General features: G+C 45.1%; 1 protein-coding gene across 3 annotated transcripts in view; it reads right to left on the bottom strand.

Moving 5' to 3' along the window:
* The window catches only part of OPCML (opioid binding protein/cell adhesion molecule like), a 1,230,378-nt gene extending 1,213,977 nt beyond the window's left edge, over window positions 1-16,401 (bottom strand). For 2 of the 3 annotated variants that reach the window (XM_082476230.1, XM_082476232.1), the window contains exon 1: window positions 7,126-16,401. The gene's annotated coding sequence lies outside the window, so the exon portion shown is untranslated. The remainder of the gene's footprint in view (window positions 1-7,125) is intronic. The other variant, XM_082476231.1, reaches the window with a different exon arrangement.
* Between the last annotated feature and the right edge of the window lie 8,429 nt (window positions 16,402-24,830).

Genomic DNA, 24,830 nt, shown 5'->3' with positions numbered 1-24,830 from the left:
ATATACACACTACTATGTATAAAACAGATAAACAACAAGGACCTGCTGTATAGCACAGGGAACTATACTCAATATTTTATAATAACCTATAAGGGAAAAGAATCTGAAAAAAGATATATATATGGATATATATATGACTGAATCACTGTGCTATACACCTGAAACTAACGTGACATTGTAAATTAACTATACTTCAATTTTAAAAAAGATTTAAATCAAATATCATCTCCCCTGGGAAGTCTTCTGTGATTTCAATGCCCATCTTCTATGCTTGCTACCTTACGTTGGAATTGTCTGTTTCGTGTCTGCTTCTGTCTGGACTATGCATTCTTTGATGGTGTGGCCATATTTAATCTGGGATTCCAAGAACCAAACACGGCACCTGTGAAGTAACTGACACTAAGTATATATTTGTTGACATTGAGTGTGACAGTTCATAGTTCTGGAGTCATGCTGATTTAGGTACAAACTTCACCTCTGCCACTTACTAAGCAGACTTGGGCAAGTTACTTAACATCTGAGTCTCAGTTTCCTCAGCTCCAAAATGGTGATCATACTACCTACTTTACAGGTTGTTGTTAGGATACATGAGCTAATATAGGTAACATGCTGGGCAGACAGAAAGTACTCAGCAAATGTCGTCTCTGTTGTTTTGTTCAGCTATATACTGGCTGTGAAATCTTGGCCAAGTTTCTTGTCCTAAGTCTCACTTTTCTCATCTCTAAAATGGGGATAGTAATAGCTTTCAACAAATGGGATTACTGTGAATTAAATGTCATAAGCCTTGAAAAGTACCTAGCACAGCACCTGACAGGTAGTAAGAGTTTATGGTTAATATGCTGAAGAACTCTGAAAGGACCCTGTGGCTGGAGTTGACCCATGCCTTAGAAAGAAAGAATTAGAGGCAGAAACATGAGGCAAAGTGGAAAGGGAGTTTCTTTCGGGTTGTCATATCAGCTGTGAGACGCATTTGTCACCCGTACCACCCCCTGCCTATTCCCTCCCCCCAGACAAGCCAGGGCTGTTTAAAGTCAGATCAAATGACAAGCTGTACGCAAAAGGGAAGGAATAAAGCAGCTGAGAGGGGCATCAGCCAGCAAGTCAGCATGTGGGCGGAGGGGACCCTGGACCACAGTCTTCAGTTGGCCGTGGCTGCGTCCTGAATCCAAAGATCTTCTCTACGTTCCTGAGGCACCCGATTCCTCTCTTGGGGGAGGCTGGAAGAGCTCCTTGTTAAGCAATTGGCCACTAACTCACTTCCAGGTGAAGGGGGTACCCAGGGGGCTGCCTCACCTGCCTGTCTAGATGATTATACAAATGAAGGGGGTCGGGCTCTTTGGACAGAGCCAGTAGTGACAGACTGATAGCTGCCGGCTGGTAGGAGGGCAGGGGAGTAGGCAGAGGGTTCCTGAGAGAGAGAGGGATAGAGAGAGGAGAGACAGAGACAGACAGAGATAAAGGCAGAGACACAAAGAGAGACAGAGATAGAGACAAAAAGACAGAAAGAGAGAGAGGCAGAGTCTGATGCTGCAGGATTATTCCTGACTCAGTGCAAGGGCAGCTCAGACTCAGGCACCACACACACCAAGCCCTTCATGGCAGGAATGGAAAGTACTTGTGCTCCAGCCCTTAAATAACCTTGACTGGCTGCATATTTGAGCAAACGACCCTGCTGGGAAGCCTGACCAAGTGTGCTTGGCTTATTTCCAAAACCCTTCTACAGAGGGGCTTTCCTGTTATTGCCACTCCAATCAGCTCCTTCTTTTCCTTCCTCTCACCAGTATTCGTTCTGGAGATTTTCAAGAATGTAATACACTTACTGTTTATATTCACACTTTGTTATCATGAGACTATGTCTTGTCACTAATAATTTCCAGAAATATTTTAATAAGAACATAATTTCTCATTTAATGGCTGTGTTATGGATGACAGCTCACTTCTTATTGGACTTTTTCTATTTTTTCACTCTTTGTACTTTATGAAGTGACAAACAGCCTTGTTCATAAATTTTGCAACACCTTATTTCCTGGGATACATCCTCCGAAGTAGAATCAACAACATGAAATGTTAGAAATTTCTAATCTCCATCTTCGCGTCACACTTGTAAGCCTTGGCTCACACAGCATTGCCCACAGAACAAACGGCACGCGGAAAAGGTCCAGGTTTAATTGCACAAGGCTACACACCACTGGCTCAGCCCAGAGCACCATTCTTAACTTTCAGGCTGCTTAGTTTCAATACCTACCTCACTGAGTTTTTGAGAAAATTAAAACACGTAACAAAAAACACACATGATCACTATCACTGCAACAGACGCAAAGAAAAAACCTGACAGAACTTGCTATCTATTCTTGGCTTTAAAAAAAAAAAAAGAAAAACCTATTAGAAAATTAGGAATAGAAGGAAACTTCTTCACCCTTAACTCAATAAGGAATGTTTGCCAGAAAATGAAAGGCCATCTAATACTAAATGGTGATACATCAGAACACTTCTCATTAAAGTAAAGAAGTTCATTTTCAACATTTCCAAACAGCATTGTAATGGCGGCGGGGGGGGGGGGGTCCTATATATGCAATAAGATAAACACTAAGAAGAAGAAAACTGTTATTATTTATTAAATACACAACTGTCTGCCTAAATAGTCCACAAGAATAGGTTTTAAAACTATTAGAATCAACTGACAGCAGTTCACCAAGATGGTAATATCAACATCGAAAGATCTGAAGCAACATTAAATTAGGAAGTTGTAGTAGAAACATTCATATTAAGAAAAATTATGACTAAGCCTTATATGAAATGAGTCAGACCTATATGAACCAAACCCCACGGCCTTACTGAAGAAAACAGAGACCTGGGCGCGTGGAGAGGCATGCCATGCTCCTGGACAAGAAGGAAGACGCCTTGTCATGATATTCTCCTTAAATTAGTGTATGAACTCAATAAATTCTGCCACCTCAAAAATCCCTCTAAACTTTTAATGGGATGTTTAAGCTGATTAAAAAAATCAATCTTCATAATAAAACTGTAAAAATAGCTGAAAAAATATTGAAATGAAGAACAATGGGTGGAGACTTGCCTGACAGGACATAGACATTTTACAGAGCAACTGTAACTAAAATAGCATGGAAATGCCACAAAATACCCAAATAAACCGTGGAGCCCATACCCACAATGGGGACTCAGTATATGATAAAAGTTATACATCAAGTTAGTGAGGAAGGCATGGATTCTTTAATAGTGTTAAAACCATTGACTATCAGTGAGAAGGCATTTGTTACATCTCTGAAAACATACAGGAAAAAAATAACCTCCAACAGATAAAAAGCCACATCTAGAAAGCAAATCATATGAATATTAAAAACGATTATAGGATAATATGTTCGTAATCATGCAGTAAGACCCCCGCCTCCCCGTGGACCCCAGATGCACAGAATTAAGCTAATTAAACTCCTTAGGGATGGCCCTTTATATCATTGATCTATGCAAGGTTTCTTCTTCCTATGTTTTCCCCACATGTACCCCTGGTCTTCCCTCCCACCCCCACCCCTCCCAGGCACCCACTGCAATGAACTGACATCGCGGCTGTTTACACTAATGGTAGAAATGTGCGCAGGCTCTGCTGAGCTACGGCGCTGGCTGTCTCCCATGATGCCTCCCACTCTGTGCTGCTATATAAGCCTCCTTAACACCCATCACCCCGGCCCATCCATTCGCCGGGCAGTGACACTGCAGTGCTGCTCAGCCACCACAAGGAGGCTGCGGTGAGCACTCTAGAACCCGCACCTGTGCAGACTCATGCACACCTTTCTCTAAGGTTCCTACCAAGGAGGGAGCCACCAGGTCCTAGACAATTGCCAGGATGGCTGCAGCAGACTAGTAGACTAGTCCTACTGAAAATGCAGGAGTTTGCCCATTTCCCTACATCCTTGACATCATGTAGTATTATTTCACTTTTAAATTTCTGCCAATCTAATAAGTATAACTTTGTAGCTAATTGTTGTTTTTATTTGCATTTCTCTAACTTCCCCTAAGATTGAGAAACTTTTTACTGAGACTGCTGGTTATGTGGATTTCCCCTTCTGTGAATTGTTATCCATAGCCTTTGCTCATTTTTCTATTAGGTTCCCCAGTATTTTTTTCTGGTTGACTTGTGTGTACTATATATTACTCTTATCAATTCTTTTATCTTGCAACTATCTTCTATCAATCTTTCACTCAACTTTTAAAGTTATCTTCAGTTTCCCTCATTGATCAGAAATCCTTAATTTTTATGATCAAAAGTCTAGTTTCTTACACTAGATATGAAAAGAAGTGGCCAGGGACTTTCCTGGTGGTCCAGTGGTTAAGAATCCGCCTTTCAAAGTAGGGGACAGGGGTTCGATCGCTGGTCGGGGAACTAAGATCCCACATGCCAGGGGGCAACTAAGCCCGTGCACTCTAGAGAGCCCATGTGCCACAACAAAAGATCCCACGTGCCGCAACTAAGACCCGCTACTGATCCAAAGAGGAGAGATGATCAATCTAGTTCCAAACAAATGCCTCTGCAACCAAAGACAATACTAAGTTGCAGACGGGAATATATGTCCATCTAATAAACATGTGAAACGATGCAAATTAAATTCAGGAGATGCCACTCTGTGCTCACATGACTGGCAAAGTCATAGGGTGATGTGGATTCTTGTGCACGACTGCCGGCTTACACTTTCTGGAGGGTAGTTAGGTGGTACCTATTAAAATTTAATGTGTAGATAACACAGACATCACACACACGTGTGTTTATGTTCACTGCAGCACTGTCCATAACAGGAAAAATGAGAAACAACTAAAATGATCAATAAAGAAAAAAGTAAACAAGCTATGATACATACAAATTATGCACTTGTCTGTGTGAGTTACAATGAAACAGGTATTTATACTTACATGGACATGGAATGGTCTTCATGATATACTTATTGTAAAGTAACAGAAAACAAGTTGTAGAATAAGTACATGTTACCACATGAGTGAGCAAATGAAAAGAAAAGCCCACAAAACACAACTACATGTACAAATGCTACATAAACACACGAGAAAAGTTTCAGAAGTCGTCACACCAAATTCAAAAAAGTTTCCTTTGGTGAGAAGGATGGACTTGAGAAGGGGACCAATGGAAACTTTTACTTTTCCTGTGTTCGATTTTTTTAACAAAAAGAGTATTTTCATGTTCTACTTTTGTGAATAAAATAAATTTTAAGTGATTTTTTTAACAAAATTAAATGAGATAATTACGTGCAAGCCCTTTGTGAGCTGCAAAATACCATACAATAGCTGGGCATAATTAAGGGAAGATATAACAGGGAACACGATTTAATCAAGTTTTAAGCACCTTCTGACATTAAAACTCAATTATTACACTTGCTGCCTAACTTATCTCTGGGTTCTGCAGCCAAGGCCAGAGTAGAAAACTCGAGAATGATGTTATTCAGCTTGAATTCTAAGATCCTAAGTTTCTTGGTAACCCCAGTTCAGGGTCAAGAAAATAGAGCCACATGCCAAAAGCAAGTCCCCAATGGTTTCTGTATGACCCGCAGGTCCAGAATGGCTTTTACATTTTTAAATGGTTGAAGAGAAATTGAAAGCAGAAAAAAACTTTGTGACAAGTGCAAAATACATAAAATCCCAATTTTAGTGTCCATAAATAAAGTTTAATTGGAACTCAGCCATATCGACCCATTTACATAATGTCTTCAGTTGCTTTAGTGCTACAACAGCAAAGTGGGGTAGTCTTACGACACTGCACGGACTGCAAAGCTTAAAATATTCACCGTCTGCCTCTTTGCAGAAAAAGTTTGCTGATCCCTTGCCCAGGTCATCTTCCTGGCTTAGCACCTAACTTTTTGGATTCTATCAAGCTTGGCATAAAAATGTGCCATTCATGCTGCCCCCGACTGAAGGTGCCAACAGCATTACATAGCTATTGATAATTTATAAGTACTGTCAATGTTCCTCCGTGTTCACATTTCTTTCTCATCACACCCTGTTCCACTTATCTATTCTAGGCCTCTTACACCAGAGAAAGGAGCTGTGTGCTGACAGAAGGCATGACTGGTCACCGTGAGTTCTGTTTCTACTCTTCCTCAGTTATCCACACCTTAGGGACAGCCTCCTGGTCCTGAGCGACAGAACCCAGGGCACCACCACGCACATTGCAGGTGGTGACCTGGCACCTGGGAGGATCCTGCCAGCAAACAGCTGGCCTCCGCAGCACCGCTCGTGACTGAGTGTCACGGGACCTCAGAGAGCAGGCTGTGAGGCTGTAAAACCTGTAAGGCCCCTGCGCAGAATGACTCAAGAATGTGCATGCAAAATGCGGACTAGCCTTTTAGGGAGTCACAGACACCATGAAGCCCATCCTCACATTTCTAGGTGTCCACAGATCTGAGGTTTAGAGCCCCGACTTACAGAGCCTGCCTACAGAGGGATGTCAAGAGTCTCCCTGCCTCCTTATAATTCCGGAAACCTTGCATCTCCTACTTTGAGCACATAAAGGAAAAGTCACACACACAACAAGGCATAAAGAGAGTGAAAATCCACTCAGTTCCACCGCCCACTGTCACCAGAACCCTCCTCTGTCTTCTTTCTAGATGGACTGGGAAATACTCACTACCTTCCAGGCTTCACTTGCTACATGGGAGAGAGGGGAGAGAAGAGTCCAGAGAATTGTGATAATTAGGTATAAATAAAACTGTCTAATGACAAACTGATTTAAAAGATTATAAAGAAAAGCTATTTTTAAGAAAAATTTTACTAAGAGTGTGTATGTCATAAAACTGCAGGATCAAGTAAAGAAGTACCCAGTGTGTCCACAGCTGGCTGTGCACCAGCATCACTTGGGAGAGACTTCCTAAAAAGCAGACTTAGGGTCCCATCCCAGTCCTACTGAATGAGAGTCCCTGAGAGAGAAAACAGGTGGGGAGTAGACACATGTACATATTCATATGCACAGACATACACTTTTTAAACACGATTCCCAGGGGAGTCTCCCGCGAAGCACAAGCCTATTTGACACACACAAAGAAACCACAGAATAACAATATGCAGATGTGAGTACTTCAGCAAAAGAGTAGTGAACAAAGAGCCAAATACCTTCAGTTCTGGTCCTGTTCCTGCCTTTAACTTGCTGTGTGACCCAGGACAGATCACGTCACTTCTCTGAGCCGGGCCCCGCTTTCTTCATCTGAAAAAAGAAGGAAGAGAATAGACTAAATAATATCCAAAGGTTATTCAACTTCCAAAAATCTATGCCTTCTTATTCAGCATCATTTATAAGCCCTACCTAATGGAAAGACTGAATCAATTACAAGCAAATTCTAGAACAAAACAAGTCACAAAGCTTTGGATGAATGCTCAGACACAAGCTGACTGCACTAAATATAGAGAAAGCTGATTAAGGAAACAAGTATAGTATCACAAACAAATTTATCAGGCCCAAGAAGGGATGCTTTGAGGTGCAACATTAAACAATATGGCAGTGCACCCAATCATAAAGCCCCAAAATACATGAAACAAAAATTGACAGGGAGAAACAATAAAAGCTGAAGCTCTGAATACTCCACTTTCAGTAATTCATAGAACATCTAAGCAAAAGATCAATGAAGAAATAGAAGTCATGAACAACACTATAAACCAAATAGGCCAACAGACATCCATAGATTATTCCACCCAAAAACAGCAGAAATATTCTTCTCAAGTACACATGGAGCCTTCTCCAGGACAGACCATGTGTTAGGTAGTAAAACAAGCCCCACTAAATTTTAAAAAGAACTGAAATCATGCAAAGTATATTCTTGGATCACAGTGGAATGAAATTAAAATAAATATCAGAAGGAAATTTGGGAAATTCATAAATATATTGAAACTAAACAACACAATCCTAAATAACCAATGACCCAGAGAAGAAATCACAAGGGAAATTAGAAAATACTTTGAGGTGAATGAAAATGAATACACAACATCCCAAAACTTAAGGGATGTGGTAAAAGCAGGGCTTAGAGGAAAAGTATAGCTATAAATGTGTATATTTAAAAAGAAGAGAGATCTCAAATCAATAAACAGATCTTCTTCCTTAAGAAAACAGAAAAAGGAGCAAATAACACTCAAAGCAAGGAGAAGGAAGAAAATAATAAAGACCAACATGGAAATACATGAAATAGAGAATGGGAAGTCAATAAAGAAAATCAACAAAAGCAAAAGTTAACTCTTTGAAAAGAATTGACAACTGTTAGCAAGACTGACCCCAAAAAAAGAGTGAAGATTCAAACTACCTAAATCATGGGTGAAAGAAGGGAGGTTACTATGAAATTTACAGAAATAAAAGGGATTATAGGGAGGATTTTATGAATAATTGTAAGTCAGCAAATTAGATAACCTAGATGAAATGGATGAATTCCTAGGAGCACACAAACTACCAAAACTGACTCAAGAAGAAACACAAAATCTGAATAGACCTATAACAAGTAAAGAGATTGAATTAGTAATCAAAAAGCTTACTGAAAAGAAAGCCTTCACTGGTCAATTCTACCAAAAACTTAAAGTAGAATTAGCATCAATCCTTCACAAACTCTTCCAAAAACCAAGAAGAAGAGACATTTCCCAACTCATTCTGTAAGGCCATTATCATCCTGATACCAAAACCAGACAAAGACACATCATGATAATAAAACTACAAACCAATACCCTTATGGAGATGCAAAAATTCTCAACAAAATGCTAGAAAACTACATCCAGTAACATATAAAAGAGATGATGTACTATGACTGACTGACTTTTATCCCAGGAATGCAAATTTGGTTTAATATATTAAACAAATTAATGTAATATATTATAGTAATAGAATCAAGGACAAAAACCTCATGATCATCTCATAGATACAGAAAATGCATTTGGCAAAATTTGACAACTTTTAATGAGGAAAAAAACCCAACAAAGTAGGAATAGAAGATAATTCCTCAACCTGATAAAGTTATATTTGAAAACCCACAGCTAATATCATACTTAATGGTGAAAGACTGAGTTCTTTTCCCTTAAGATCAGAAACAAGACAAGGATGTCCCTCCCTTCACTTTTTTTCAAAATTGTACTAGAGTTTCTAGCCAGGGCAATTAAGGAAGAAAAAGAAATAAAACCCATTCAGATTAGAAAGGAAAAAAATAAAACTATCTCCATTCACAGATAACATAATCTTAATATATTTTTAAAAATCCTAAAGCATCTACTAAAAAACTATTACAACTAATACACAAGTTCAACACATTTCAGGATATGAGATCAAATACAAAAAAAAAAAAAATCAACTGTACAGCCATCCCTTGGAATCCGTGGGAGATTGATTCCAGAACCTCTGTAGATGCTCAAGTCCCTTATATAAAATGGCAAAATACAGTCAGCCCTCAGTGTCTCCGGATGTGGAACCCACAGATATGGACAGAAGACTGTATTTCTATACTCTAGCAATGTACAATCCAAAAGTGAAATTAAGAAAACTTCTATTCACAATAACATCAGCAAGAATAAAATACTTAGAAGTAAATTTAAGAAAAATAAGTGCAAGATTTGTACACTGAAAACTATAAAACATGTTTGAAAGAAATGAAAGAATATCTAAATAAATGGACACATACTCCACATTCCTGGACAGGAAGAATTAATATTGATAATATGGCAATACTCCCCAAATTGAGTTACAGAGTCAGTGAAATCCCTACCAAAATCTCAGCTATCTTTTTTGCAGTATAGACACACTGCTCCTAAAAATCATATGGAAATGCAAGGGACCCAAAACAGCCAAAAAATCTTGAAGAAGAACAACAAAGTTGGAAAACTCGTACTTCTAGTTCACAAAACTTACTACAAAGTCTACAGTAATAACGACTATACGGTTCTGGCATAAGGATATATATATACATCAGTGGAATAGAATTGAGAGTCCAGAAATAAACCCATAAACCCAAAAGATGCCACCAGAAAACTACTAGAACTAATCAATGAATTTGGTAAGGTTGCAGGATACAAAATTAATGCACAGAAATCTCTGGCATTCCTATATGGTAAAAACAAAAAATCAGAAAGAGAAACTAAGGAAACAATCCCATTTACCAACACAACAAAAAGAATAAAATACCTAGGAATAAACCTACCTGAGGAGGCAAAAGACTTGTACTCAGAAAACTATAAAACACTGATGAAAGAAATTAAAGATGACATAAACAGATGGAGAAATATACCCTGTTCTTGGATTGGAAGAATCAATATTGTGAAAATGACTATACTATTATAGTAGTACTATATACTACCCAAAGCAATCTATAGATTCGATGCAATCCCTATCAGACTACCAATGGCATTCTTCAGAGAATTAGAACAAAAAATTTTACAATTTGTATGGAAACACAAAAGACCCCAAATAGCCAAAGCAATCTTGAGAAACAAAAATGGAGCTGGAGGAATCAGGCTCCCCGACTTCAAACTATACTACAAAGCTACAGTCATCAAGACAGTATGGTATTGGCACAAAAACAGAAATATAGATCAATGGTACAGGATATAAAGCCCAGAGACAAACCCATGCATATATGGTCACCTAATTTATGACAAAGGAGGCAAGAACATACAATGGAGAAAAGACAGCCTCTTCAATAAGTGGTGCTGGGAAAACTGGACAGCTACATGTAAAAGAATGAAATTAGAACACTACCTGACACAAATATAAACACAAAAATAAACTCCAAATGGATTAAAGACCTAAATGTAAGACCAGACACTATAAAACTCTTAGAGGAAAACATAGGAAAAACACTCTTTGACATAAACCACAGCAAGATCTTTTCTGACCCATCTCCTACAGTAATGGAAATAAAAAAAATAAACAAGTGGGACCTAATTAAACTTCAAAGCTTTTGCACAGCAAAGGAAACCCTAAACAAGATGAAAAGACAACCCTCAGAATGGGAGAAAATATTTTCAAATGAAACAACGGACAAAGGACTAATCTCCACAATATACAAACAGCTCATGGAGGTCAATATCAAAAAAACAAACAATTCAACTAAAAAATGGGCAGAAGACCTAAATAGAGACTGCACCAAAGAAGACATAAAGATGGCCAAGAGGCACATGAAAAGATGCTCAACATCACTAATTATTAGAGAAATGCAATCAAAACTACAATGAGGTATCATCTCACACCTGTCAGAATGGCCATTATCAAAAAATCTAGAAACAATAAATGCTGGAAAGGGTGTGGTGAAAAAGGAACCCTCCTGCACTGTTGGTGGGAATGTAAATTGATACAGCCACTATGGAGAACAGTATGGAGGTTCCTTAAAAAACTAAAAATAGAACTACCATATGACCCAGCAATCCCACTACTGGGCATATACCCTGAGAAAACCATAACTCAAAAAGAGTCATGTACCACAATGTTCACTGCAGCACTATTTACAATAGCCAGAAGCCACCTAAGTGTCCATCCACCGATGAATGGATAAAGAGGATGTGGCACATATATACAATGGAATATTACTCAGGCATAAGAAGAAACGAAATTGAGTTATCTGTAGTGAGGCGGATGGACCTAGAGTCTGTCATACAGAGTAAAGTAAGTCAGAAAGAGAAAAACAAATACCGTATGCTAACACATATACATGGAATCTAAAAAGAAAAAATGGTTCTGATGAACCCAGGGGCAGGACAGGAATAAAGACACAGATGTAGAGAATGGACTTGAGGACATGGGGAGGGGGAAGGGTAAGCTGGGACGAAGTGAGAGAGTAGCATTGACATGTATACATTACTAAATGTAAAATAGATAGCTAGTGGGAAGCAGCTGCATTGCATGGGGAGATCAGCTCGGTGCTTTGTGACCACCTAGAGGGGTGGGATAGGGAGGGTGAGAGGGAGACCCAAGAGGGAGGGGATATGGGAATATATGTAAACATACAGCTGATTCACTTTGTTATACAGCAGAAACTAACACAACACTGTAAAGCAATTATACTCCAATAAAGATGTTTAAAAAAAAACACACAAAAAGAGACATGTACCACAATGTTCACTGCAGCACTATTTACAACAGCCAGGACATGGAACCAACCTAAATGTCCATCGACAGATGAATGGATAAAGAAGATGTGGCACATATATACAATGGAATATTACTCAGCCATAAAAAGAAACGAAATTGAGTTATTTGTAGTGAGGCGGATGGACCTAGAGTCTGTCATACAGAGTAAAGTAAGTCAGAAAGAGAAAAACAAATACCATATGCTAACACATATATATGGAATCTTAAAGAAAAAATGGTACTGATGAACCTAGTTGCAGGGCAGGAATAAAGATACAGACATAGAGAATGGACTTGAGGACATGGTGGGGGCAGGGGGAAGCTGGGATGAAGTGAGACAGTAGCATGGACATACATACACTACTGAATGTAAAATAGCTAGCTAGTGGGAAGCAGCAGCATAGCACAGGGAGATCAGCTCGGTGCTTTGCGATGACCTAGAGAGTTGGGATAGGGAGGGTGGGAGGGAGGCTCAAGAGGGAGGAGATAACTAACACAGTATTGTGAAGCAATTATACTGCAATTATGATCTATTTAAAAAAAAAAAAGACTACATGGTTCTGGCATAAGGATATACATATAGATCAGTGGAATAGAATTGACAGTCCAGAAATAAACCCATACGTTTTTCTTAAAGAATGCAAAGACAATTCATTGGGGAAAATATTCTTTTCAAAAAATGGTGTTGGAGCAACTGAATATACAAGTGAAAAGAAATGAAACTGGATTCTTTCTTCACACCACATACACAAATTAACTCAAAGAGGATCCAAGACCTGAATGTAAGAGCTGAACTTGTGAAACTCTTAGAAGAAAAACAGTGTCTCTTTGATCCAGGTAATGGTTTCTTAGGTATGACACCAAAAGAACAAAAAAAAGAAAAAGAAAAAAGAAATTGAAGTTAACCAAAATTTAAAATTGTTGTGCTTCAAATGATCCCATCAAGAAAGGTAAAAGACAACCCACAAAATGGGAGATATTTGCAAATGATATTTGATATGGGACTTACATATAGAATATTATAAAGAACTATTACATCTCAACAATAAAAGACAAATAACTCAATTAAAAAATGGGCAAAGAATTTGAAATCATTTCTCCAAAGAAGAGACACAAATGGCTAAGAAGCCCATTAAAATATGCTTAACATCCCTGGTTATGAGAAAAATCCTAATCAAAACTTTACACCCACTAGGATGGTCAGAATCAAAAAGTCAGATAATAACAGGAGTTGGTGAGGAGGTAAAAGGGAACCCTCATGCATTGTTGATGGTATTGTAAAATGGTGCAGTCACCCTGGTAAACAATTTGCCAGGTTTTCAAAAAGGTAAGTATAGACAAGCATAGGATAACCACAGGACCCAGCAAGTCCCCTTCTAGGTGTGTACTAGAATTCCCCTTCTAGGTGTGTACTCAAGAGAACTGAAATTATGTGTCCACGCAAAAATCTGTACACAAATGTTCACAGCAGCATTATTCATTCTAGCAAAACATGGAAACAACCCAAATGTCCAAATGAATGGATAAACAAAATGTAGTCCATCCATACTGTGGAATATTATTCAGCCATGAAAAGGAATGGAGCTCTGACACACACTGCCACATGGATGAACCTTGAAAACACTATGTTCAGTGGAAGAAGTAAGTCACAAAAGCCATACATTGTGTGATTCCACACACATGAAATGTTCAGGACGGGCAAGTCCATAGCAGCAGAAAGCAGGAGCTGGGAGAAGGGGAGAACAGGGTGTGACTGCTAAGGAGGATGGAACTTCTTCTCTGGGTGATGAAAATGTTACGTAATTAAAGAGGGTCATGGTTGTACAGTGTATTGTGAACGTGCTGAAAAACCATTGAACTGTACACTTTAAAAAGGTTAATTTTTTTCTCTCTGCTTTTTTGCTAGTTTATTTTTAACTACAGAAAGCTCTTTCTATTCCATTTTTTTCGTTTACTTCCTCTGTTTTCTTTTTTATTTTTTTAATTGAAGTATAATTGATTTACGATGTGTTAGTTTCAGGTATACAGCAAAGTGATTCAGTTTTATATATATATATATACACACACACACACGCACATACATACACATATATATATGTATATATACATATATTCTTTTTCAGATTCTTTTCCCTTATAGGTCACTACAAAATATTGAGTAGAGTTCCCTGTGCTATACAGTAGGCCCTTGTTGGTTACCTATTTTATATATAGTAGTGTGTATATGTTAATCTAAGAGGATTAATTTTATGTTGTGTGAATCATAGCTCATAAACACACACACCCTGTGCAGTGGCCTCTGGCAGCAGCACAGGGGATGCAGTTGTCGTCCTGACCTTGTCCAGCAAACGGGAACTGTAGTGTCTCTCAGTGCTCAGGGCTGGTGGAGAAGAGATGAGATGCGATGAGAAGGTTCCCAAAGGGCAAGACTGGGATACAGCAGCAATTTTCAAAATGGAAAACGTAAGGTGTGCGTACCCGTGGGAGGACCTGGGTCCACCCACTGCGCTTCGCAGCCTCACCTCCATGGGGGTGACAGCTTTCCTCTGCAGTGTCATTGTAAACACCATGGGTTGATACACACATACAAGACCCACATCCTACAGTTTACAGAAGATTCTTTCATTCATTAACTTAGTGATTTCCAAAGCATCTCCAACATCCAAATCTGTGGAAACTGAGGCGTCAGAGGGTTAAGAGACTTGCCTAAGAGGACTCTCTATAGACAACGAAGTGGAGCCTCTAAACCGACACCGCAAAGGACAGACAGCCAAAGGCAGGGAGCGGTCTCGCCACGTTACAAATCCAACAATTTTGTAAATTAAACCCCTTTTCTCCATGGCCTACGAGGAAAAGATTTGGGCCATTTTCCAACGGTTTACTCAGCTCTCCTATCCCCCGGCTGCCACCATCCCCCAAAACAACAAATGCAGCTAAGTGCTCCAAGAGGCATGCTCAATCAGGCCAGGCCCAACCCTGGCTTCCCTGAGTCAAAACACAGCGCGTACCACAGCACCATGGGGCGCACGGGCCCCGCTGTGTGTCTGCTGGTCAGGGACTTGCAGGCCACTTGTGGTTAGCGCCCCATCTGCTCTGACAGAGGCACCTTAGTCACTTTTCCTTGACTGCTGCCACCATCGTAGTGTTCACGGCTTTATACGAAGGGTCAGGAGCGGCATTCCTGAGCTGCTGGACTGCAGGGGGCAAGCGGGTAGAGAAGAGGCCAACGGCAGTCCAGGGAGGGACAGAGCTGCCCAGCTGTCCAGAGGGACCACAGTGTGACTCACTTCAGAAAAGCGAGGGTCCCCAAAAGGGCAGTGAACCAGCTTTTTCCTAAGGGTAAGAGATGAGATTTCTTCACATCAAATCATTGGAATCCCCAACTTAGGAAGGAGATGGCTTTATTATCCCCACTTTATATAGGAGAACCGGACACAGAGGCTTGCACCAAGCCCCAGAGGAAGCTGCAAACTGGGACTGGAGTTTATGAAACATGGGATCCAGGGGTAAGACCCTAGCCAGGCAGAATCACCCTCTACATCTCCATCCTCTCACCGGTAAAATAGCAGCAGCCCTGTTATCTGGCAGGTCTATTTCGGAAGGTTTCCCAGATGTGACAGAGCTGCAAAGGCCTTGTGCACACTGCAGATTGCTGTCTAAGTGCCGGTTATTATTCCTGCCCCTGGGCTGTACAACTAGTGATTCCCTCCTCGGGGGCTGCCCTCAGGTAGGGAGAAAAAAATCTCCATTTATTGAGAGATAATTACGTGCCAGACACCGGGTGAATCTTTCACATACATTATCTCATTAAATCCATTTACAACGGTACCCGGAGAGAGGCTATCATCCCCATTTTGCAGAAGAGGAACGTGCAGCCCAGCATCACTCAGTGAGCAGGTGGGGGCGTAATTCAGGCCTCTGCCCGCCTTCTCTCTGCCTGCCCCATGCTCGCCCTGGACCAGAGCACTGCCCACGTGCTCCTGTTTGTCTACTCGGCTTTCACACCACAAAGGCGGAGACCAGCACTTACACAGACTCTTTCGACACACTCTGCCTGGCCTGAAATATTTACCATCTGGTCCTTTACAGAAAACATTTACCGACCCTTGGCCTGCAGCAGCTAAGAGAGGGGGCGTGGGTCCCCGACCACCTGGGTTCAAGGACAAGCATCCCCGCTTGGCAGGGTGACCGAGACCAGAGGAGAGTTACATAACCGCAGGCGGGTGTCACTTCCCTCCTCTGTGAACCGGGATAATAATAGCGCGACTTCACGGGATTGTCGTGGAAACTGGAGACTCTCCCCACGAAGCCCTCAGCCAGGCCTGGCGGGCCGTCTGTCAGTACTTCTGGGCAGGGCTGGGGGGCTGCCGCCCCGTCCCCTGCAGCCCAGCCCCTCTGCCCTTCCCGGGTGCACATGGCCACCAGCCTCAGGAGATGAGAAGGGCTGTGTCTTCCTCCTCCGTCTCCATGGACGCCTGGGATGCTTCGCTCATCACTCTCCTCCTGCAGCACAGCTCGCCCCGGGGCTCAGGTTTAGGTTCGGTGGAGAGTCAGGGCCACGCCTCTGAGGCTAACAGCCACCAGGGGGTTTGGGCCGGAACTAGAACCGGCAGTTGCGGGGCGGGGCGCGGTAATGCCCCAGGAGCAGAGGAAGGGCCCCCAGTTTCCCACCTGGGAATTTTAAGAACGTCCGGAGGCAGGCCAGGCTGGTGATGCTCGGCCACCATCTATTTTTGACCATCCCAGGCCTTTAAAGACTGTGGTTGAAATACGCCTTTCAAATACAACTGCCCTCCTTTGAAAGTAGTAGTGGCCTTTTAAAGGCAGCATTGAGAGACCTGAAACCCGAGCCTGCAGTTCCAACCCTGCGAAGATTCTCTGAGCGACTCAAACTGGGCTCAGCGTCCCGGGGCTGAGGACCCCTGCCATCAGCGCCAAAGGCCGCCCCACAGGCCACGCCGGCCCCCCCTCCCCTGGGGCCGGGGCCGGGGCCGGGGCCGGGGCTGTGAACGCCCAGGCCTCGTTCGCCGGCAGGGCCGGAGGGGGCACCGCTCCAGGGCCCAGAACACTAGTGGGCGGCACGTGGACACGTGGTCAGAAGACCCGGCTGCAGTCCCGCGGGCCTGGTCCTCCGCTCGACCTCCGCTCCTCTCTCAGCCGCTCTTTCCTGGGCCAACCGCCCAGGACGAGGGCTCTCTGAGAGCCCTTAGAATCCTTCCACCACTGCTGGGAAGTGACCTTTACTGCACACCTGCGTCCCAGGTGCCACGCGGGGCCCTCAGCCGGGAGGCAGGCCTCTACGCACCTCGGAATTAGGGTCTGATTCCAGGCCTGCCTCCTCCAAAGTTCCAAATGCTTTAGTCTGCTCCATTCTCCCTTTCTGTATACAGTTCCCAGCTGGCGACCCCAGTGTCACCCTCTCACCTGGACAGGCTCGGGGGGACATGGGGCCTGTGCAGAGTTCTCTGCCCCCCTGTAGGTCTGGGAGGGCCTCTGCTTCTAACCGAAAGAAGGAAAGGGGAGGGAGGAGCACGGAGAACGGGAGGGGGACGCAGAAGGAACACAAACTTTACGTGATGCTCTGGAGTAAAACAAATACCTGCAAAAATACTAAATAAAGTACCTATTAATAAAGAACTCAAAAGCAACAAGAACAAAGAAAACTGCAAGAGCCCTCAAAATACATCATCTGGAGCTATATACGCTTGTTTCCCAAGTAAGTGAAACCAAAACACCTTGCGCTCTTGTCATCCAGAGTTTTTAGTACAAATGGACGTTAGGAGCACCGAGGTGCAGCTGTGCTCCTGGCCCCGAAGTGAGCCTCCTCAGTCTGTGATACCTGCTGCCTGTTAGACGTAAGGACCCGGCAGGCGGAAACAGGATGTCACAGTGTGAACAGGGGACAGACCTGCAAAGTTACTGAGCAGTGCCATCGTGGGGCAGGCCAGACATGGATGCCAAAAGGAGAGAGCCCATGGTGACAAGGAAAGGCTGCAAGACGGGAAATAACCCGAGAGCAAGACCAGAACAGACCGACTGAAGGACTCAGAGGCCCCTCGGGGGTCCAGGTCCCCCCTCCCCAGGACTGGCCGGGGGCCCGCGGCCCCCATCTTGGCCAGACGCCAGCAGCTTCCGGGGCCTTGGGCGTTGCAGGGCAAGAAGCACCCCTCTCCCACTTTCAGAGAGCCTTCGCAGACATGAACGAGTGAACTGTGCCCCACACAACTTGACACAACAGCAAAGCCACACCTGCGGGGAGAGACGTGTCACACGTCACAGTCACAGAGTATCGGTGGGGCGGGAAACCAGCAGGAACACGCAGTCCACGGTCGGGAACAAGGCGGGAGGGGAGACGGGACACGGCAAGTTCAAGGGAAGGTGCCCAGAGTGCACTCCTCCTCCGAGGCTCAAGAGGACCAGGGTCTCCTCGCCCTCCCCCCTCCTTCAGGACAAACACCAGGGCGGCATGACAGTCAGCCCCTGGGTCTCGTCCTGGCTCTGCCACTTAAAAAACACGTGGCCTTGGATGCGTCCCCATGTGTCTGCAGACCCCACTGCCCTCGTCCTGCGTTTCCAGCTCCTGTGAAGCAGCTGTGCTGGTCCAGGGCTCTGAACACACCGCGGAGAAGAGGGTGACCTCAGCACGTGTACATGACCTGTGGCCAGAAGAGCATCTCTCGGCAACTAAACCTGTGATACTTAATTCTGTGTGTCAAGTTGACAGGGCGCTGGGGCCCAGACGCCTGGTCCAACATTCTTCTGGGCACATCTGTGAGTATGTTCAGGAGGAGATCGTCACTGGAGTTGGTGAGCTGAGTCAAGCAGGCTGCCCTCTCTAATGTGGGCAGGTCTCAGTTGACCGACTGCGGGCCTGAGTAGATCAAAAAGGCCGAGTACGAGGGAACCGCCCCCCACCCCCGCCTGACTGTGAGCCAAGACATGGCTTTGTCCTGCTTCAGACTCAGGCTGACACCCTGACCCTGCCTGGGTCTCCAGCCTGCTGACTGGAGGCAGATCCTGGGAGCCTTCAGCCTCCATAACTGTGGGAGCTAATTCCTGATGATAAATATACACGTCTTGTTTCTGAACCCTGTCTAATACGACCTCCCAGAGCACCTTGGATGTATACGTGTCAGAGAAGATGGCAGAAAACCTCTGCTGGATAACACTTCCTGCACACCCTTACAGGCATTAAAACCGGTAAGGATGACCTCAAACGGTCAGACATTAAAATATATGAAAGCAACAATGGTAGAACACACGTGGTCAGATCTTTACTGAAGACGGAGCCTGGGGCTTGGGAAGTTTCGGAGCAGAACCGCCAACATGAGAAAACAGTGAAAAGAAGGCCCTTGGAGAAAAGATCAGGGCTAGTGAGTGAGTTTAACAGAGTGAAAGCGTAAGAAGGATCACGGTGAGGGGCCTTCTTCCACTAGAGGAGCAAAGACAGGAAAGCGGGTCAAAGTGAAGATGGGCAACTTGTTCACACAGGAGGACCGGATCGTAAGGTCAGCTCTTGGACTGGATCTTAAGAGAAAAATCGTATAAACATAACTCATGGGCTCACAACCCAAGATTTTGGCACCTACCCTTCCAAAGCTCACTCTAGGCTCAGACATCTCTCTCTCCCCCTCTCTTACTCTCTCTCCCCACCCCCTTCACTCAGTTGTGTTCCTATGTCTTTCACTTACAAAAACATCACAAACATTTCTCTAAACCATCAACTACTTCTCTACACCATAATTTTTAAGCAGGTGAATATCACTCTATCATACAGCTGTATCACAATTTATTTAGGTCCCTGTTTGAGGGCATTTAGATTTTCGATTCCTTCCAATTTTTCATTATTTTAAAGAACACTGTGACGAATAGCCTTATACATACTTGCATTAATGTTGACACCTTCCTGATTGTTTCCTTAGGATGAATTCTTAGACGTGGAGTCGCTGGGTCAAAAGTTGTGAACCTGCTCAAGGATCTGAACCTACAGCTGACGCCTTACGGCCTCAGGTGTGATGAAGGAGACAGCCGTTTCTCTGCGCGCTCACCAACAACGGGTTTGTTTCTTTTGTTTTACCTTTGCAGCAGTTAGTTCTGAGTGGGAGAACAGCAAGGAAGACGTCTTGTGAATGAAGCGGTGTTTGAGCTGACCCGAGTGGCTGGGGAGAGCATTTCATGGCAGGGAACAGCACAGCAGCTCAGACAGACCAGATGTGCGGAAGCGCAGGGTCTGGGTAACGCGGAGAAGGATCCGACGGACGGGCTGGCTGGAGCAGGGCCACGGACGGCCCAGAACAGCACCCCGAGGAGCTCAGGTCTGACTCCACAGCACGTGGAAGCCACCAGCAGTTTCTGAGCAGGGGCGATGTGTTTCTGCATGCCGCCCCAAGGGTGCCAAGAACCTGCCAAGAAGGTTGTGAAGTGGCAGGATTGGGCTTCGTAGTTTTGACAGTAACCAGGAGACATGTCTATTTTTCCCACTCTGGTGTGACGTAGGGGTCAGAGCTCTTCACTAGTGTTCCAACAGACTTCCGATGAAGGGAACAAAACCCCACCCAAGCAAATCAAAAAGGGAGCGAGAACAAGTGTCTGCAGACCCAGCGGAACAGGGCACATGGGGCCTGCGAGCAGCGCTGGCTCATTTATCTTCGTCCTTATTTCTCTCATCAATATTTTATGTCACTAGGAAACTCCAGTTTCAATTTCTGGTAATGAATTTATCATGAGACCAAGAGCAAGTTGCGGAGGCAGAGGCCCGGGGAAGCTGGGCAGGGGGCAGCTCCAAGCCTCAGCTGCTGGTTCAGCCGCCCCGCCGGGCAGAGGGGCTGCCGGGCCAGCGGGGGAGCACCGGCCCTGGGAGCCGGGCTTTCGTCTGTGCGGGTCACTGATTCCCCAAATAAAGCCTCTTCAGAAAATGCCTTTCCTCCCCGGGAGGCTGAGTGGTGTCAGGGAAGGTTAGCTGACACCACTGATTAATCACTCACTGGGCGCAGAGCCCTGTCACAGAACAAGGAAAATAAACGAATTCAAATGGCAGCTTCTCTTCTCGCAGAACGTGAGCTCTCCATCCACACGGCAGCGTCAGCAGAGGGCTCAGGGCACAGTAGGCCCTCCGAAGTGCCTTCTCGGAGGGGCAACTGCTGCTCCTTGAAATCCTGGAGTCTAATTTCAGGGGAAGTCACTTAACGTAGCCCAGCTTCAGAAACCTTATTTCACAAAGTGGGAAAAAAATAATAACAGCAGCAGACACTTTAACATCACTTGCTATGTGCTCCCAAAGATATATATATTCATCCATTTTCACAACAGTCCCAGGGTAGGTGCTGTCACTTACAGGTGAGGACAGTTATGCCTGGGTAGGTGAAGGCCTTGCCCAAGGTCACAGAGCTGGTTTTAGTTTCAGTCTGTGGTCTCGGTCACGTCACCATCCCGTATTAGTCCTGTGTCAGTGAGACAGAGCTCATTTTGGTGCAAGTGACAAAAAAGTTGTTGTTAAACCCCACGCAAGCTGGCTCAAGCAATAATGAAATTTAACAACTTACAGAAAATTCAAGATACATTACTGTTTCAAGTGTGGTTTGACGCAAGGCCTCCAATTACATCACGGACTCAGTGTCCGTCTGTGTCAGCTGCACGTTGTGTGGGGCTCCGGTCTCAGACAGGCCCCTGCATGCAGTCAGGGAGGCTGCTGTCTCTGCGTACCGCATACAGGCTAGCATTAAACTAGTGAGAAAAGTAGGCTCTTCTCCACTATTCCCAGCAAAGTCTTCACTGTGTCCCGTTGGTCAGATTGGGTCACGTGATCCAGCAGCCAGGAGGATGCAACGTGCTAATTAGTGGAGACCCAGGTCAAGTCTTCCACCTGCCAGTGGCGGGGTGGAGTCCATGTGAACACCTGGGCTGGTCCAGGGAGGACAGAAGCAGGACACAGCAGCCAAAGAGCAGGAAATAGTGTCAGGGGCAGAAGCACAGACACCCACCCTGCACTCTTCTTCCTGCTACGCCCAGAACAAGATGGAAATGCTGATGAAAAGACTTCACTTGGAGTGACTCTATCAGAAGGAAGATGCAGCATCTCTCAGCTCAACTCTCACCAGAAAAGAAGAGGACAGGGGCCCTTGGCCCAGCCAGGAGCTGCTCGGCACCCCTCCTCCAGCCCTCGGGACGGCCTCTGCCCCTCAGACACCAGGCCGACTCTGGCCTCAGGTCTTTCCTGCTCCTGCTCCTCTGTCTACACTGCTTCCCCAGGATCTGTGTGTCTGGCTCCCTCTTCTCATTCACGTCTCCACCGAGACGCCAGCCTCACCAGACAAGCCTGCTCTTGGTACTTTAACTCTCCTGAAAGCCATCGCTGCCACCTGAGCAGCCACGTGCGCGTGTGTCCTTCACTTGTCCGTCCTGTTTTCTCACTGGAAGGGGACCTCTGTGAGGACAGGAGTCCGTTTTGTCTGAGGCCTCCTCCCTGTGCACAGTAGGTGTGCATCTGACATGGAGCAGACACTCAGTAAGTACCTGCTGGATGACGAAGGAATGAGGCCTGCGAGTGCTGCTCTGACCAGGCTGCGGCGGGGACTCTGGGGGTGGAGGAGACCCGGGCAAGAAGGCCGGGGACACAGGCGGACGCCGGGACCCTTAAGCACCAGCTCCTCCACGGCCCCCGCTGCCCCAGTCAGCAGCACACAGTGGGCCACAGGGGTCTCCGAAGGGCTGGAGGCCCACGGCGGGACGGAAGAGGGTGACCGGAAGAGGGCTTTAGAAAGCGGGCGAGAGAAACGCAGACAAAGAGACAGGGAGGAAGCAGCCCTCAAGAGAGCAGGGCAGGGCTGGAGACAGCCATCGCTCCCCCCCAGCAGCCTCGGTGCCAAGCTCATCTGAGTCCGATCCAAGCAGGAGGGTGAGGAAGCACCTCTGACCACGCCCTGGACCAGAACTGTACCATCACAGAACTGCATCTTGAATTGAAAGGGAAAGGGACAGTAGGAAAAAGAAAAGAATTCTGAAGAATGGTAATCAAGTTCTTTGTCTCACTGAGCGGGTAAATCTGTTTTCATTGAGAAAACTGAAATAAGACTATCATTCAGCTGTGACATTTACCACACAGATTAATTAATTACCTAAACAGATCTGAGTTAGAAAAATAAGTTTCAGAGAATCATAATATAAACACCCACAATTTCAGGGAAATGTATGTAAAATTCATCATACAAAGCCTATGGGATAATATTGGTTCATTTTTCCTCCTTATAAAATTAAGTTTTAGTCATTTCCCATTTCCCCATAGGGCAATCCCTGATAACTACTGAATATGCAAAGTTCATTACTGCGAGGTAACATCATTGCTGGTGATGCACCAGTTGAAGACCATAAATATCCTGCAAACAATCCCATCTCATTCTATGAGGCAGACATTATGTTTCCTGCTTCTCATTAAATTTCTGATGAACTAACAAATGATTGAAAAGTTCTTTGCGAGGATCCCAGGCCAACGTGGGATGCTGATTCCCAATGGCCAGTCTGTACACTGGCATCAAGGCTAAATGTTTAGGATAACAGTCCCGGGTGACCCCACTGGCCAAAGGGGGACAGAGCCCCAGAAAAGGCAGCCAGAGTCTGCCCACAGTCAGGCTTTCCTCTTGCTTCAGAGTCGGTCTTTCTAAGACTGCTCAGACTCGCCCACGTGACAGGTTTACCAAAAGTCCCACCTTCCCTCTGCAGGAAAGGAAGAAGCCTTGCACTGCGGCCACACCCACTATTTCTGCCCTGCATGCCCGGGCCCCGCCCTCACTGCTGTTCCCTCCCGGAGCCTCAGTTCCTCTCTGGGCACTAACGGCGAGTGTGTCCCAGGTGTGCTTGCTTCTGCGCTAAGTGCTCTGGACACACGACCTCCTTGCAACCGTGTGGGGAAAGACACTACTCCATCTCACAGGTGAGCAAACAGAGGCTAAAGAGGTTAAGAAACCGGCCCTGGGTCAGCCAGGCCCGGCAGCGCTGCGGGGAGAGCCCAGGGCCTGGCCTCTGCCCCAGGGACCTCAGCCACTGGGTCCCTCTGTCCTCAAGTGCGGAGCCAAGCTGTGGGCTCCATGAGCACTCAGTGCCTCCCCGGCCACTCTGACCGTTAGTGAATCACAGCACTGTCATAGCTCGGCCACTGCTGTCCTGAACCAGAAAGTGTTCCCTGTTTGGATACTTAAGCCTCCCCTCCCCAACCAGCTGGCAAGCTCCTTCAAGGAATCTGTCTTCCCCGGTCCCCTGACCAGGGCACAGAAGAGGCTCAGCAATCACGTCCTGGCTCTTTCTGTGCAGACCCCGTTCCGGAGCCCTGGGTTCTGCAGGATCCCCACCAGCGTTGCCCCGTTACAGGAACACAGAACTTTACCACCTCGACCTGGTTCCCTCTGACAGGTCAGCAGCCCTGCCATCAGCCCCAGGACCTTCTCCTGATCATTCAACAGCAGGTCAGGATTTCTTCCCAACCAAGCCTTTATGAGCCTTCGTTTCCTCCCTGAAAGACCAGGGATGGGGCTGGGAAGTTCCCACATGGTTTGTGATCTGTGCTGTGCCCTGACACCCCGTCAGGTCCACTCTGTTCCTTGTCTTACAGAGAGGAAAAGGGGTCTAAGTGCTATCTTTTTTATTTTCATTTTTTATGGTGATGAAAAATACATACAATTTACCATTTTAACCATTTTTAAGTGGCATGAAGTACATTCTCACTGGTCTGCAACCATCA

This window comes from Balaenoptera physalus (genome assembly GCF_965194825.1).
Source record: "Balaenoptera physalus genome assembly, chromosome: 10".
Classification (NCBI taxonomy): domain Eukaryota; kingdom Metazoa; phylum Chordata; class Mammalia; order Artiodactyla; family Balaenopteridae; genus Balaenoptera; species Balaenoptera physalus.
This window is presented reverse-complemented; position numbering and strand designations above follow the sequence as displayed.